Consider the following 18392-nt stretch of genomic DNA (forward strand, 5'->3'; position numbering starts at 1 on the left):
GCACCTAAGCATTCTGTATTGTAATGTTATTCCTGATATATTAGTCACGTGGTTAACACTCCAATGCCGGAAATATATTTCCAACACCTAACATACATTCACGCTGCAAGTTTTCTATCCTACTCACTATGATGAGAAATTTTGAGATGATAAAACTATTCCCCACCACACCAAAGGAAAAAAAGGATAAATTCTTTGTGATCCATGCATTGTATAGCTTTCCAGAAGTATATAGCGAACACTGATCACATCCGATTATGGTCTGGAAGCTATGCTATACTAGCATAAGTCCTATAAAATTATCATCAGCAGTGGGAAATACACGAAACGACATCTTATAAGGAAACAGACAAACACAAAGCAGTGGTGTTTGACATGTGAAATTACACGCCATGCTGCTCTAACTCCATAAACATAACATCATCTCTTCCACACCCAACATCTGTCAAGCAGAAGTATACACAGAGATTGCGGTACCTCACAAATCCCTGTCACTAACTTAGAATCACCGAAATTATGAAACTGAAGACTCTATTAATGTCAAAGATGCGGCAGGAGAAAGAAGTACTTCGCATGCATCTTCGTTCGTCTAGAGGAGGGTGCCGATTCATCACACGTACTTTGGAAGTCCTCTGCTGACTGTGCTAAGGAGAGGTTTGCTGTTAACGACGGCAGGTAGTGTTCTAATGCACACATGGAACATGCAGTTGTACACGAGTCGAACGCAGGTTACATATCTGATATACCCAGAGAACAACAGAAAACGTGGTTAAATGTCTGATAAATGACCAGTCGCAATATCTCCCTCTCTCTAGAATGCATCATCAGTTTATCATTAAATCATATCTTGTTACAATCCCCTCAACAGATTATTCTATCTGCCTTCTATGTCTGGTGGTCGATGGCTATATGCATGATGCAGAAGTGATGATTTTGTATGGTGCAAGATGCGAATTGTGTTTACTACAACGATATGGTATGGTGGTACAATCGTTTGTGGTGGATGGAGGTCGGTTTCATATTGAAAAATTCAAGCTTTCCTCGACAGTAGCAGAGCAGTGTAACTGATGAAATGTCTTTGGCGATAGTTTCTGCATTTCCTAATCTGTAGACCACTTATTGCAGGACTTAACTGTCAGTGCAATATGACTGCAGCCGAAATTCTAGTAATTTGTTCATCTACACAAAGAGGCGGACAGTGATTTCACACCAGCAGGAGCAATTCGGTGGGTAAATTTAGTAAGAGCCAATCAGAGTGCTCCATTCATAGGGAGTTCCATAACGTCAGAGAGTCACAAGACATCCCTTGTGGGGGCACAGGAGTCTCTACAGACTAGTTCAAACAGATTAGAGACTCACGATATGTCTTCTTTGCTCGAGTGTTCAGAGACAAGTGCAGGGGTACCAGACTACTCTGGTTCGGACAGGTGGGACGCTGTCCTCCATACGCCACTGTGGCTTTAGAGCATCTCCAGACCAGTAGTTGTTGGACTTAGAAAACTCACCGAAAATTCCAACTATTTTTCTCTTCTGTAGGACAGTGCTTCGAATTCCCTTTCAGACAGCCGAACTGCTGTGTGTTTGCGTTTTTTCATGATCTGTTGAGGGTTTCGAAAAATCTCACGAACCTTAGACATGTGCTTGTTCTGATTTTCCCACCTCTGCTCAGACACCCGTTCGCTTCCAAAAGTGAGGGAAATAGAAAATAAGTGCCTTAACATCCCTGACTCCAGTAGCAAATTTAGCCTATGGACACTCAGCGTTTCAGAAAAGTGATGAATACCATAGCAGTTGCAGTACTCAGAAACTTTTTTCTCTCTGACAGTACCTTCAAACAAGCAGCTAATACTCGAAAAGTAGTAAACGTCCTATTTAAAGTTACGGAGATATTTATTTATTTCGAGTTGTAGGTGAAGGGAGCACATTATGTGGAGTTTGAGTCTGCCTGCTACTAGTTTCAAATTGTACTGTGATTTCTTTTTTGTCGAGCAAGATAACAATCGTTGTGTGATATCGTCTGTATCGAGCTCTGTTGTGATTTTAGAAATAAATAAACTGCATGAAATTTATCCCAGCAGATTGCTTAAATAAATAATATCCCACAGTGTCTAGGCACCTGCAAACTTTTAAAATGAACAGTATGCCTGATAATTGTTTAAACAATATTCCAATAACTTAAATTGTTCAGTGTAATGTGAATGACGATATAACAGCATACTGTCGTGAGATCCTCACAGTCCAACAGTCCGACAATGACTGAGCGTCTTTTCTCGTCATTTCCAGGCGTGAGTTGATGCTGGAGGGAGGGGGGGGGGGCGGGGTAGGTGACATCATATGAGTAGGGGTTAGTTAGGTTAATGGAGAGAGCTGAGTTGTCCTATTTATCTGCTAAAATTTTAATTTCCTACCATTTCCAATTATTTCCCAGAGGAGTGGTGGAGGAAGGAGACATGTGCCGACTGGGGAAGCCACTGACGTCATCAGGGGTTGGTGATAATTAATTAATCCAATTAATTAATTTGTATCATTTGTTATCAGTTTGGTGTCAAAAGTATCCTAGTACGGCCACAATCCCACTATTGCGGTGGGCATATCATAAGGATTGAGAATATCGTAGCAACCCATGGCTGCAAACGTCAGGTGTAATTGGTAGCAGAGGTTGAAGATAGGAAAGGAAGCAAGAGAGCGTACCCATGGCGTACGACGTGAATGTAGCTCGAATATTATAACAGATGCACGAAATTTTCACCATGAGACACCACGCATGCTTGACACAGATGGAGTTTCTTTGATTGTAGCAGCTGTGCAGACAGTTCTTGCGACGATATCAATTTCAGACTCCACATAATTGCGGTAGTTGGGAGGTTTGTTCATTTTGGAATGGCTGCTCATAGGCATTTGAACAGCTGATTCTCACATCGATGGAGTGGGCGTGGTGGACCAGTTTCCTCGCCTCCGCGCTGGATTTGTGGAGCCTTGATTTTATGGTGTGGGGAGGCATGAATCCACAAACAATCCACATGAACCACACAATCCAATCGAGTCTGAAATTGATGTCGTCGAAAGAATCGTCTGTACTCAAGTATTACAGAGACACTTCGGGAGCTCAAATGGGAAGTCCTGGAGGCATTGTTGCGGAAATTTAGAGAACCGTTATTTGAGGCCGTCTGCTGATCGATAGTACTGCCGCCGCAGTACATTTCGCCGAAGGACCACGAAGATAAGATGAAGGAAAATTGGACTCGTACGGAGGGTCATAGATACTCGTTTTTGTCTCGCTTTATTTGAGAGTGAAACACGAAAAGAAATGGCTAGTAGTGGTACGTGGTACTCTTCGACATGCAACGTATGGTGGCTTGCGGAAAATGTATGTGGATGTAGAAACGATCCCGTGATGAAACACGCTGCTATTCATTGGATCTTCCTACTCCTTCTGCCAGTCCAGTCTAGTAAGGGTCCCAGACTGTTGATAAGTCGAGCAAGTGTTTTGAAAGGCATTTCCTTAAGAGTCTTCAATGCATCTTACTCTGGCATCTTCTTTTCCTACTATTTGTTTTAGGGGAACATTCCACTCTTAGTCGCTCCGGATGGCTACTCCTAGATATTTTACCGTAGTTACTGTTTCTAGCAATTTCTCATGAATGGTGTAATTCTACAGTAGTGGATTTCTTCATCTATATATGCGCAATCTCTTACACTTGCTGACGTCCAGTGTCAACTGCCAGTCCCTGCACCGTCCACTAATCTTCACTTTCCGACGTTAGCTGCAAGACTATTACATACACTGTAACCTGTAACGGTTCTATCACGCTTCCTTGGGTTACTGCTGCCATTATGTATACATCTGTCGATTATGTTTTCTTAAGAGTGACGTGTCGAGTTCTATCTACAAGAAAAGTCTAGAATCCAGTCGCAAATCTGGTCTGGTATTGGAAAGCACGTATTTCTTTTCAGTAAACGGCAGTAGAAGACCGTGTCAAATGCGTTCCAGAAGTCAGGAAACAAGGATCAACCTGATCGCCGATGTTTCTGACGCTGCGGATGTCATGGAGCAGCAGAGCGAGCTGAGTTTCGCAACATCTCTTTTTGCATATCCATGTTGACTTTTCTGGACAAAAATGTGAAGAAATTGTCCTTCTCCAAATACGTCATACTTCTAGAACATAAAATGTTCCGTCGTTGTGCAAAAAAAGGACGTCAGCCATACAGGCCTTCCTCATCCTAGTGAGGCCATTATTAAGGCTAGAGAAGGTGTTACATGTCGATAGCGTGATACGTGCTGCGGGTGACTTACGTTGTTGTGGTCGATGTGCTTACTCGAAACCGTGATTGGCCGCGGTGCTACAGGTGTTGCCTGGCGCGGCGGCGCTGTGGTCGTCGCTGCGGCGGGAGGAAGCTACGCTGCGCTGCCTGCAGCTGTCGCGCGGCTGCGGCTGCGGGCCGCCGCGGCTGGCTGGCGCGGCAGCGGGGCTGGCGCCCGTGGCGGCGTGCGCGTCGGCGTCGTGGGGCGGCGCGCCGTGGCGCGCGGCGGCGCTGCTGGCGCTGTGGGCGCCCTCCGCGCTGCAGGACTGCCTCGTCGCCTGGTGGGCGGAAGCCGCGAGCCGGGCCGCCGCCGGCCTCAACGACCAGCTGACCGCCGTGGCGGCGGGCGGGCTGCCGAGGCGCGCGCGCGTCGCTGCCGGTAAATGCGACAACTGACACGTTCTCAGTTCCAGCAGGATCTCGCGAACTTGACGTACGATTCAAATACCGCATTGCAGAAGGAGATCTGATTAACTAGTAACCAAACGAAAACCGTTTAATGGCTGCTCTCGTTTTAGCTCTTGGTTCTCGTATGTGGAATGGTTTCCACATGACAAAAGTTATGTGATGTTGCATGGGTGTCCGTTCCTCCCAAGTTCTATAAGTCCATACAGATCCTCAATCGCTATGCACTCCGCCTATCTTTCTGCGTTCGTATACATTCCCCCACAAAGATCCTTTACCAACTCAGCAAATTCCCGCCTCTCCTTACTCAAGTTCAACAGTTCCGAACAACTCGACTCCAATAATTTTATCGTTTCTCCGCTACTTGCCAGTCCTCATATACTGCCACGCCTTTACCCAGACATTCCACTAACTCCCTACCTACACACCCTTCTCCTACTCTCCCAAAGGAACTTCAACTACCTCCTCCTTCCAGGTCATGAACTCCGCCCCGATATTTCTCTGTCCTTCCAGCTATAAGTCCACACCACCCATTCCACCTCGTCAGGGCTATCCCTTCCTCCTCTTCCCACACCTTCTTACTCCCCCCCCCCCTTTTTCCCATATACTTTTCTTTCCTCACACCCCTTTTCCCGACTATTAGCGTCACCAATTCCCCCTCCACTCCACCCTTCCTTCTGTCCCAACTCCTACCCCGATCGCTTCTATGCACCAGTCCTCCATCCTTATACCACCACATCCCATCCTCCCTTACGGACCAACATTTCTCACTTCGACAACATCTACATCTACACGTACATACATACCCCGCAATGCACCATACGGTGCGTGGCGGAGGGTACCTTGTACCACAACTAGCATCTTCTCCCCCTGTTCCAATGCCAAACAGAACGAGGGAAAAATGACTGCCTATATGCCTCTGTACGAGCCCTAATCTCTCTTATCTTATCTTTGTGGTCTTTCCGCGAAATGTAAGTTGGCGGCAGTAAAATTGTACTGCAGTCAGCCTCAAATGCTGGTTCTCTAAATTTCCTCAGTAGCGATTCACGAAAAGAACGCCTCCTTGCCTCCTTTCCTCTAGAGACTCCCACCCGAGTTCCTGAAGCATCTCCGTAACAGTCGCGTGATGCTCAAACCTACCAGTAACAAATCTAGCAGCCCGCCTCTGAACTGCTTCTATGTCCTCCCTCAATCCGACCTGATAGGGATCCCAAACGCTCGAGCAGTACTCAAGAATAGGTCGTATTAGTGTTTTATAAGCGGTCTCCTTTACAGATGAACCACATCTTCCCAAAATTCTACCAATGAACCGAAGACGACTATCCGCCTTCCCCACAACTGCAATGGTACGCCCAAATATTTAATCGACGTGACTGTGTCAAGCGCCACACTACTAATGGAGTACTCAAACATTACGGGATTCTTTTTCCTATTCATCTGCATTAATTTACATTTATCTATATTTAGAGTTAGCTGCCATTCTTTGCACCAATCACAAATCCTGTCCAAGTCATCTTCTATCCTCATACAGTCACTCAACGACGAAACCTTCCCGTACACCACAGCATCATCAGCAAACAGCCGCACTTTGCTATCCACCCTATCCAAAAGATCATTTATGTAGATAGAAAACAACAGCGGACCTACCACACTTCCCTGGGGCACTCCAGATGATACCCTCACCTCCGATGAACACTCACCATCGAGGACAACGTACTGCGTTCTATTACTTAAGAAGTCTTCGAGCCACTCACATACTTGGGAACCAATCCCATAAGCTCGCACCTTAGTTAGGAGTCTGCAGTGGGGCACCGAGTCAAACGCTTTCCGGAAATCAAGGAATATGGCATCCGTCTGATCCCCTTCATCCATGGTTCGCAAGATATCATGTGAAAAAAGGGCGAGTTGCGTTTCGCAGGAGCGATGCTTTCTAAAGCCGTGCTGATTCATGGACAGCAACTTCTCTGTCTCAAGGAAATTCATTATATTCGAACTGAGAATATGTTCGAGAATCCTGCAACAAACCGATGTTAAGTATATTGGTCTGTAATTTTGAGGATCCGTCCTTCTACCCTTCTTATATACATGCGTCACCTGCGCTTTTTTCCAGTCGCTCGGGACTTTACGTTAGGCAAGAGATTCGCGATAAATGCAGCTAAATAAGGAGCCAATGCAGTAGAGTACTCTCTGTAAAACCGAATTGGAATCCCATCAGGACCTGGCGATTTATTTATTTTTAACGCATTCAGGTGCTTCACAACAGACGCCTTATCCTGTCACAGGTCTTTCCGTTTCTTAGTGACAGAAAAGAGCTGATTTTAAATATCAGTGTTTAAATGTGCGGCTATTGTCAAATGGCTCTGAGCACTATGGGACTTAACATCTATGGTCATCAGTCCCATAGAACTTAGAACTACTTAAACCTAACTAACCTAAGGACAGCACACAACACCCAGTCATCACGAGGCAGAGAAGGCTATTGTCATCCTAGTCAGTCTGGCGTTGTTCCCAGCTGGGCACACGTAGCAAATGCCAGAACGTTTTATTTTGCTTTTGACCTGAGCAAAGCTGCCCCAGACTCTGAGTATTGCTTTTTAGCAATGTCATTTCACGATTCAGCCTGATTTTATTCTGGTGAAGACACTCCTAGTAGGTGTCGAAACCTAGGTCAACGTACTTACCGTTTATGTGCAACGTGTTGACTGTTTAATCCTATGTTGAAACTAGTATACGATTGCTGAGTAACAGCCAAGTTCAAAACTTTATCATCTGCAGTGCTTCTCCTGGGCTCATAACCGCACTGGTAGCAACCTAGACGACAGGAAAGCCGTGGCTTGGTTGGCTGAGTCCCTATTTCGGTTGGTAGGCGCTGATGGCAGGGCTCGCGTGTGGCGCAGACCCCACGAAATCACGGACCCAAGATGCCAACAGGGCACTATGCAAACTGCTGGTGGCTCCATAATGGTGTGGGCCATGTTTACATGGAATGGACTGGTTCCTCTGGTCAGACTGAACCGATCATTAACTGAAAATAGCTATGTTCGGCTACTTGGGGACCATTTTCAGCCATTCACGGGTTTCGTGTACCCAAACAACAATTAAATTTTTATGTATGACAATGTACCATGTCAGTGGCCACAACTGTTCGTGACTGGTTTAAAGAACATTCTGGACAATTCGAGGGAGTTATTTGGCCACCCAGATCGCCCGACATGAATTCCATCGAAAATTTATGGGACGTCACTGAGCTCTCTTTTCATGCAACGACAACGCTTTTGCCATTGTGGACGGCTACAGGTGCAGCTCAATATTTCTGCAGGGGTCGTTCCAGCGACTTGTTGACTCCCTGCCACGTCGATATGGTGAACTTCACCGGCAAAAGCAGGTCTGACATGATATTTGGATGTGTTCCATGACTTTTGCCGCCTGAGTGTATTTCAGACTACTGTAACAACATTTACCAACACAAAAATGCTACACAATTTAGAGCAGAGACTACCATAAGTGAAAGAATTTTTGTTCACATGTTTGAGCTGAGCGAAAACAAAACCCCCTAGAAATTAGAAAATGGATTTTTGTCCGATTTTTCGTAGCCAAACATAAAGTGGGAAATGGACAAATGGGGCATCTAACTGACCAGCGTGAGGTTTAGTCTTTTAGTTTTGTAATAAAAGATATAATTACTTCAAAGTAATGAGGGAACTTAAGAAAAACGTAGTGGTTTGAGGGAAAACTTTGTCCGAATTTACATAGCCCAAACGAAGACTGGGAAATAAACAGATGGGGTATCTAACCGCCGCGCGGGATTAGCCGAGCGGTCTAAGGCTCTGCAGTCGTGGACTGTGCGACAGGTCCCGGCGGAGGTTCGAGTCCTCCAAAATGGCTCTGAGCACTATGGGAATCAACTGCTGTGGTCATAAGTCCCCTAGAACTTAGACCTACTTAAACCTAACTAACCTAAGGACAGCACACAACACCCAGCCATCACGAGGCAGAGAAAATCCCTGACCCCGCCGGGAATCGAACCCGGGAACCCGGGCGTGGGAAGCGAGAACGCTACCGCACGACCACGAGATGCGGGCTCGAGTCCTCCCTCTGGTATATATATATATATATATATATATATATATATATATATATATATATATATATATATATATATATATATATATATATATATGTGTGTGTGTTTTTGTCCTTAGGGTAATTTAGGATAAGTAGTGTGTAAGCTTAGGGACTGATGACCTTAGCAGTTAAGTCCCATAAGATTTCATACACATTTGAACATTTTTGGGTATCTAACTGGCCAGCGTGTACCCAGTTAAAAATTTATTTATCAGTGTAATAAAAGGTTTAATTAATTATTCGAGGGAAATCTAAAATATTCCACGAACAGCTGCAGCTATCGATGTGAAGTACTAAAAAGGTTATCTCTTCAAAGTTTAGTTATTTTGCGCATAAAAAGCAACTTTGATATGATATTTAATTGCCAATAGAAAGAAATTGAAATAAAACGTTTTGAGAGAAAAGGTCAAATGTTTTGTGAAAAGTTTTAAAACTGAGGAATTAAACAGATAAGAGAAACATTTGAAGCATCTTTGAGTGATGCCCGATATCAAGTGCACTAAATCAGCATCCGACTGAGAAATTCAATGTTTAACTTAGAATCTAAGAATTTTTAAAAAATAATAGAGGATATACGTTTGGTGGATTATGTAGAAGACACGATCTCATTTGGTGTTCATGATTTTGGACATCATTCAAAGACGTGTGCAAAACTTTCGCCAATATATTTTATTTCTTATTTTTAGACAGTAGGTCAAGGGGATCTGACAGAGAACCTAGGGTAACATTCAACCGACTGTCAATAGGTCAGGTCCCCTTAGACCTTGGATCCACACACACACACACACACACACACACACATACACACACAAACATGATTATGGAGTGTCGGTTGTGCTGTCCAGCATATCGTTAAGATATGACCTACACTGAAGAGAAGCAGTCCATAAGATCACCCAAATTATTTTTAAGGTAGCGATAGTGTCACGGAAACAAAAACGCCTTAATGAAATGATAATTAATAGGAGTGGCCCAATCAAACATGAAAATATGGGTACCACACCACACACACAGATATATTAATAAGGTAAGATATCATATACCCACAAAGAGCGAGTGGTCAGGCAACAATCAGATTTACTATCGTAAATCGTTGATATGTGAATTGCCCACTGATATAACTGAATGAACATTTAACAACTGGACTAGGGATTATAACTGAAGCGTAGCCTTGGAATAGGTGGGAGGGCACAAAAAGGCATGATTATGAGAATCAAGCGCGGATACGGCCAATGGCTGCAAGAGTGGTTAATGGTTACCGAAAGAACACGGAAAAATACACACATAAAAAAAAGTTTTGTATCACCTCGGTTCCGAGAGTTCCCGAACCTGTACATAAATTGGAATAGAGAGCACATAAATATCATTTCCTCGCTTTTTATTGCGCATGAAAACCACACATTCCATGTTGTACGACCATACAGCGAGACCTTCATAGGTGGTGGTCCAAATTGCTGTGTACACACCGATACCTCTAATGCCCAGTAGCACGTCCTCTTGCATTGATGCATGCCTGTATTCGTCGTGGCATACTATCCACAAGTTCATCAACGCACTGTTGGTCCAGATTGTCCCACTCCTCAACAGCGATTCGGCGTAGATCCCTCAGAGTGGTTGGTGGGTTACGTCGTCCATAAACAGCCCGTTTCACTCTATCCCAGGCATGCTCAATAGGGCTTATGTCTGGAGAACATGCTTGCCACGATAGTTTAGCGATGTCGTTTTACTGAAGGAAGTCATTCAGAAGATGTGCACTAAGGTGGCGCGAATTGTCGTCTGTGAAGACGTATGCCTCGTCAATATGCTGCCGATATGGTTGCACTATCGGTCGAAGGATGGCATTCACGTATCGTACGGCCGTTACGGCGCCTTCCATGACCACCAGCGGCTTACGTCGGCCCCACATAATGCCGCCGCAAAACAGCAAGGAACCTCCACCTTGTTGCACTCGGGCAGTGTATCTAAGGCGTTCAGCTTCACCGGGTTGCCTCTAAACAAGTCTCCGAAGATTGTCAGGTTGAAGGCACTCATCGGTGAAGAGAAAGTGATGCCAATTCTGAGCGGTCCATTCGGCATGTTGTTGGGCCCATCTGTACTGCGCTGCAAGGAGTTGTGGTTGCAAAGATGGACCTCGTCATGGACGTCGGGAATGAAGTTGCGCATCATTCAGACTATTGCGCACGGTTGGAGTAGTAACGCGACGTCTTATGGCTGCACACAAAGCATCATTCAACATGGTGGCGTTACTGTCAGGGTTCCTTCGAGCCATAATGCATAGGTAGCAGCTATCCACTGCAGTAGTAACCCTTGGGCGGCCTGAGTGAGGCATGTCATCGACAGTTCCTGTCTCTCTGTATCTCCCCCATGCCCGAACAACATCGCTTTGGTTCACTCTGAGACGCCGGGACACTTCCCTTATTGAGAGCTCTTCCTGGCAACAAGTAACAATGCGGACGTGATCAAACCGCGGTATAGACCGTCTAGGCATGGCTGAACTACAGACAACACGAGCCGTGTACCTCCTTCCTGGTGGAATGACTGGAACTGATTGGCTGTCGGAGCCCCTCCGTTTAATAGGCGCTGCTCATGCATGGTCGTTTACATTTTGGGCGAGTTTAGTGACATCTATGAACAGTCAAAGGGACTGTGTCTGTGATACAATATTCACAGTCAACGTCTATCTTCAGGCGTCCTTTGAACTGTGGTGACGCAAAACTTTTTTTGATGAGTGTAAATACGAACACAGGAAAGATCGCCAAACTAACTAATTTCACTAATTAATATCACCTTTTTAGTCCCATAATACACGGTGTGTCTCAGTTCCGTTAGGACTGTCGCTACGAAAATATAAATCATGAATATTACGTTCACAAAACTTTTGTTCTTACTAAAAACAGTCTTCCTTCGAATCAATACACAGCTGTATTCCAAAACAGTCACTGCAGTCCTGGTTTGGAAGCGCATTTATTGCTGCAGTACAATTTTCCAAAACGTTTTTAACTTCGTCATAATGATTTCCTTCCATCGGCTACTTCAATTTGGAGAACAAGCAGATGTCGTCTGGGGCCAAATCCGACGAATATGGTGGGTGATCTAGAGCTGTGATCCGTTTGCTGGCCAAAAACTCGCACGTGATCTTCACTCTGTGAGCTAGGGCGTTGTCATTGAGAGCGACCAGGAAGCCGCCACTCGGTATTTAGGTTAAATTCGACGAATTTCGCCCACAAACACAGAACTTAACATAAAACTGAAGTTACCTCGCAGCTCCACAGCCATTTTGCGATGACTGTCAGACATGTATAGTTACATTCGCGACCAGGATGCCTGCTGCGGCGATGCTGGTACTTTGATCTTCTGTGTGGATGTTCTTGAAACCTTAAGAATCGTGACGCCACAACTCGCCACGAAATAGCATTGCAGCTTGGAATTTCGCACAAGTAGTCTAAAGACAACGGTTATCGCTGAAACAACTGGTTTTCGGTTATATCGCTTTTTTTTCACACCAGTGTAACCTGAATATTGAAACCGCTCAAAATAAACAGTTCCTAAAATAACCGACTTTCCGTCTTTTATTTCCGTTATTTTCTGTAATAAACACAGAAATTGAACAAAGATTCAAACATTTTGATGGACTCAGTTTCAAGATACATAGAATCAAAATATGAAATTAAATAGGCAAATAAAGGAAATCTTAATGTGTCCACCATTCGCTGCTTTCCTGGAGAAGTGATAAATAGCCGGCCGGAGTGGCCGTGCGGTTCTAGGCGCTACAGTCTGGAGCCGAGCGACCCCTACGGTCGCAGGTTCGAATCCTGTCTCGGGCATGGATGTGTGTGATGTCCTTAGGTTAGTTAGGTTTAATTAGTTCTAAGTTCTAGGCGACTGATGACGTCAGAAGTTAAGTCGCGTAGTGCTCAGAGCCATTTTTTTTGAGCCAAGTGATAAATGCTCGAATACCTCAAAAAAAAAAAAACACCAGTATTGTGCTATTGATTCTAATTTTTTGAAACTCTGCTCAAAAATCATCGGGGCTTATACCACTATTTGAGAATTGTAAATAGTCGATGCTAGAGAGTGAAAATTGGAGTTGAGAAACTCTGTTTTTAGTGTTAATTTTTCCGTTTTCAAGGGCTAGGAGCAGATAAAGGCACGTTATGTGGATAAACATAGCAGATAAACTACTTTTTATTTTTGCTGTGTACTATGAACTGTTGCTAGGTTACTAATTTATTACTGTCACCATAATTACCTTTCTATTTTATTATTTAATAAAAACGGAATACAGATATTTAATCTTTTAAAGCATATGAATCATTGTACTTCACTGCTACGTCACTTGGTAAAAATATTTCCAGACTAACGTTGGTGCCATTCTGCAATAAAACGACAGCGAGGAACTACCGTGTAGGCCCAGTTAGGGGCACGTCACGCACGCTGCATATAGTCGTGTGCCTTAAGACACAACACGTGGCAACAGGGACTTCACGTCTCAGCACTGCTGTACTAATTCTTTTACCGCATGTTTGTTGCTTGTTTCTGCCGGCATTGTTGCTAAAATAGCACTGATCGCTTTTCCAAATTTCTATAATAGCTCAATATTTTAAACCAATACAGATTTTAGCAATAAAAATTACTCCTTTTTTTAAAAAAAATAACAGAAGCTTAGTGAAAACAAAAATTTTAGCCCAGCTTCTATGTGTATTGACATTTTGGTTTTTTATTCTGATGTTAGGAGAAAATGAAAAAGAACTACTGATATGACCAAGACCAAAGAAATACCGGTAAATACCGATTATTCGGAAGTACACTACCGTTTGTGGAAACTGGAACACCAAGAAGGAAACGCATGAATTCAATTTATTTAATACCACAGGTTAGGTATATACAAGTAACACATGATTACCTTTTCAAATCTGTACATGTCCTTTGAGCCCTGCTATTCAGTATGTCGTGTGGCCACCATGTGTTGCAATTAGATCTGCTATACGCCGTGGCACTGAATCAATAAGGTACTGAATACGTTCCTGAGGGATTTCCCTCCACGCAGTTCGTATCCGAGCCCACAAATCCGTGACAGAAGTTGCTGGAGGACCGTGACGCACCAGGTGCCGACCAACCATACCCCAGACATGTTCGATGGGCGACTTGTCTGGCGAATGTGCAGGCCTGGAAAGCAATGGTACCCGTCACTCTTCGAAGAAGACCTGTTCATTCCTCGCAGTATGTGGCCGGGCATTGTCCTGTTGAATGTGGCCTGTGGAGATGCCTGAAGCACGGGGTGTACCTCAGGCTCCAGAACCTCCGTTGGGTACCGGTTGCTGTTCAAAGTGCCCGCAATACGTACGAGGCGAGATCGGTTTTTGTAACCAATGGCGACCCAAACCATCACACCTGTTGTTTGTCCGCTATGCCGCTCCACAATGCAGTCCTCCAGGTTGCGCTCACCACGGTACCGCCGGACACGTATGCGGCCATCACTGTAGGACACGTTGAAGCGGGACTCATCCGAAAAGATTACATGTTGCCACTCAGCATCCCAGTGACGGTGTTCACGTGCCCATTGCAGTCAGAGGAGCTTGTGGTTCCTGGACGAAGGAAGCCGACGTAACGGCATGCGTGCAACCAGTCCAACCTGCAGCAGACGGCGATGAACCGTCGATGCAGACAAGTTCACACCTCCAGCGACGAGCCAACACTGTGGATGACGCTGTACGGTCCGTAATGGCAGTGCGGACAAGATGACGGTCATCCCGTGCTGTGGTCATGTTCAAATGTGTGTTAAATCTTATGGGACTTAACTGCTAAGGTCATCAGTCCATAAGCTTACACACTACCTAACCTAAATTATCCTAAGGACAAACACACACACACACACACCCATGCCCGAGGGAGGACTCGAACCTCCGCCGGGACCAGTCGCACGTGTGGTCATGTTCCGTGATCCAGTTCCCGCTCGTCGCTACGTACGACCTTCCTCTATCCAGTGCTTCCACACACGCATCACTGTCGTTGCAGCATGCCCTGTGCGAGCCGAAATGTCACGGTATTACAACCCCGTTTCCCGGAGAGTGATCATTCTGCCCCGCTCGAACTCGCTCACATGCCGATCGACTCCCTTCGACGTCGACGAGACATACTGGCAACCACTGAACCACTGTATTCTTTCCACCTTGTGTGACAGCTCTGCACTGACTGCACTAGGCGCACCACCGAACCTGTCGGAGCGACACGAGAGGGCTCTGCTCGGCCTACGTGTACGTGTACGTATCACGTATTACTTGCACACCTGTCGGCACTTCCCACCACGTGTGGCGCTATTCGGGTAATTCCTCCTCAGTGTTGCACTTTTCACAAACAGAAATGTACCGGGTGATCAGTCAGTATAAATTTGAAAACCGAATAAATCACGGAGTAATGTAGATAGAGAGGTACAAATTGACACACATGCTTGGAATGACATGGGGTTTTATTAGAACCAAAAAAACGCAGAAAATCAAAAAATGTCCGACAGATGGCGCTTCATCTGATCAGAACAGCAATAATTAGCATAACAAAGTAAGACAAAGCAAAGATGATGTTCTTCACAGGAAATGCTCAATATCTCCACCATCATTCCTCAACAATAGCTTTAGTCGAGGAATAATGTTGTGAACAGCACTGTAAGGGATGTCCGGAGTTATGGTGAGGCACTGGCGTCGGATGTTGTCTTTCAGTATCCCTAGAGATGTCGGTCGATCACGACACACTTGCGACTTCAGGTAACCCCAAAGCCAATAATCGCACGGACTGAGGTCTGGGGATCTGGGAGGCCAAGCATGACGATCATCACCAAACGACGCGCGCAAGAGATCTTTCACTCGTCTAGCAACATGGGGTGAAGCGCCATCCTGCATAAACATCGTACGTTCCAGCAGGTGTTTATCAGCCAGGCTGGGGATGATGCGATTCTGTAACATATCGGCGTACCTCTCACCCGTCACGGTAGCAGTTACAAAACCAGAAGCACGCATTTCCTCGAAGAAAAAAGGCCCTATAACGGCAGATGTGGTAAATCCAACCCCTACCGTGACTTTCTCGTCGTGCAATGGAGTTTCCACGACAGTTCTAGGATTTTCGGTAGCCTATATTCTGCAGTTATGGGCGTTGACAGACCCTCGGAGCGTGAAATGAGCCGTCCACAACACGTTACTCAACCAATCGTCATTTTCCGCCATCTTTTGAAACGCCCACACCGCAAATGCCCTCCGCTTTACTAAAGCGCCAGGTAACAGTTCATGATGGCGATGGATTTTGTACGGATAGCATCGGAGGGTACGCCTAAGTGCCAACCAAACAGTAGTGTATGGAATGCCGGTGCGACGTGCGACTGCTCGAGCGCTGACTTCCCCGTGCATACACGAACCCGCTACAGTCTCCATTTCTTCCTGAACTGTTCAGCAGCATTACGCCTTGTGCTCAGTCGGCCACTACGGGGTCTATCGTCTAAACAACCCGTGGCTTCGAACTTCGAAATCATTCTCGCCACAGCTGCATTTGTCAATGGAATCCCCTTCCTATGGCGATAGGATTGTAACGCTGAACTTGCTCGTTCCCCATTCTGATAATAGATTTTCATTGGAAGCGGCTTTTCATGTAACGTCAACATGCTGTGACTGCTGGCGCATCTGATTCTCTCTCTCATTACAGCTCCTTTTATACACGACTGTCATGAACAGTCACTGACGTTTTGCTGTCCAGAGCCATCTGTCAGACATTTTGTTAATTTTTTTGGTTCTAATAAAACCCCATGTCATTCCAAGCATGTGTGTCAATGTTTACCTCTCTATCTACATAATTCCGTTGTTTTTTAAGTTTTCAAATTTATACTGACTTTTTGATCACGCGTTATATTACCGGTACCGGTCGGTTTTTCCCATTCCAAGTTCTAACGGAACTGTGACACACTGTGTACACGCAACACTAAGTATCGAAAACCGCCCGCCCCCATGAGTCCACGCTGTGTCTTGCGAGTAGATCACAGTGTGTGGGTTGGTAACGGTCGCACGCGTTTGGCACACGCAGCGGTGTGGCAGCTGCGGGGCCAGCAGGAGCGGGTGCGGCAACTGTGCGCGGCCGTGTCTGCGCGGTGCGGCGCCTTCTGGCTGTGGTCGGCGGCGGCGGCGTTCGCGCAGCTGGTGCTGGCGCTCGGCCAGCTAGTTCGCGCCGCGGCCGCGCGGCCTGCCGAGGCGCTGCGCGCGCTCCGCTGCGGCCTCTGCTGCGCCGCCGTGGCCGCGCGCCTCCTGCTCTCCTGTCGCGCCTGCCGGGCGGTCGTCGCGCAGGTGAGCCGCCCTGTCCGCCCTCAGAATTACCGTAAGCCAGCTTTACACGAACGACTTTCTGCTCAAAATCGACTACTCTAGCGTGCACTGAGCCTTGCCCACTCCCAACTATGCATTATCGTGAACTTCGATGTCTATCTGTGTTTGGTTTCCCGCCCTTGTTGCGGTTACGTCGTGGTTCTTCTTCCTTCTACGTGTGACAGCAGCGATGTGTATCGATATTGGCACCGGGTACCATCTTTGGTTTTGTGCATATAGTTTCCGGCTAGAGGGTCTGCAGTGAGTCGGTCGGTTGCGGCGGACTAGTGAAGTTATCTCCGCGCCGTGCAGTCGGCTGGGTCCATTGGCGGTCCCTGCGCAGTGGCGGAGCGTGTATGGAGCTGTCCAATCGCTTCGAGCTTCGTGGTTTACCGACCCAGGACGTCAAACTTGAGTAGTGGTTTCAACTACCCAACCCACGTCCATTCATGTTGTGTGGGATTTGTTTCGGTGGTTCGCTGTTGGGGAGATTTTCCTGTGAGCAACATAGAGTGTTTCTATTGCTGAAATTTAGTCGCCATGCGGTGCAGTTAACTATATTGGTTGACTACAATTCTGCCTTGTGGCCGTTAGTGTTCTGGTTACCTGCCCTGGCCACTGACGTAAACTCAGGCAGTGTTCCTTTTGGGTGAAGTTAGCTATATTACCGTGTTTCAAATTCAAGTGTACCAGCGGAATTTTCTGCCTTGTGGCTGTTAGTGTTTCGGTTACCTGCCCTGGCCGCTAACGTAATTTCACGCAGCGTCCTTTCCTCACCTGTTGTCGCTGTCCAACATGGTGTGTAGTTTTGACAGCTAATACATATTTCATTGTGTATAATCACGTTCGTAACCTTTTGTGTTTGAGTTCTCATATACTGATTGGTGGCAAGCAAGTCGTTGTGTTGGTTGGTCCGTGGCTGTCCCCTGGTTGGGTTCCGACGGATCAAGTGTAGTTGGGCTTACCACCTGTCTCACCAAAGTGAACGAGGGCAGAGCGACCTCCCTGGAGGCTTCTGAGTCCCGTTTTCTTTATTGTCCTTCTCAACGGTGTTTAATTGTCTGTTTATAATCTATCATAGCCAATGATTTAAAAATCCTTGTTTCTACTGGACTTAATGTATTTTTGAATTTTGTAAAATCAGTTGTGGGCCTTAAGCCGTTTAAAACTTTATTCTTGAAATTACCCTTTAAGAAAAAACATTGTGGCCTTCTGCCTTAAAAT

Source organism: Schistocerca nitens, chromosome 6 (genome assembly GCF_023898315.1).
Source record: "Schistocerca nitens isolate TAMUIC-IGC-003100 chromosome 6, iqSchNite1.1, whole genome shotgun sequence".
NCBI classification, from domain to species: domain Eukaryota; kingdom Metazoa; phylum Arthropoda; class Insecta; order Orthoptera; family Acrididae; genus Schistocerca; species Schistocerca nitens.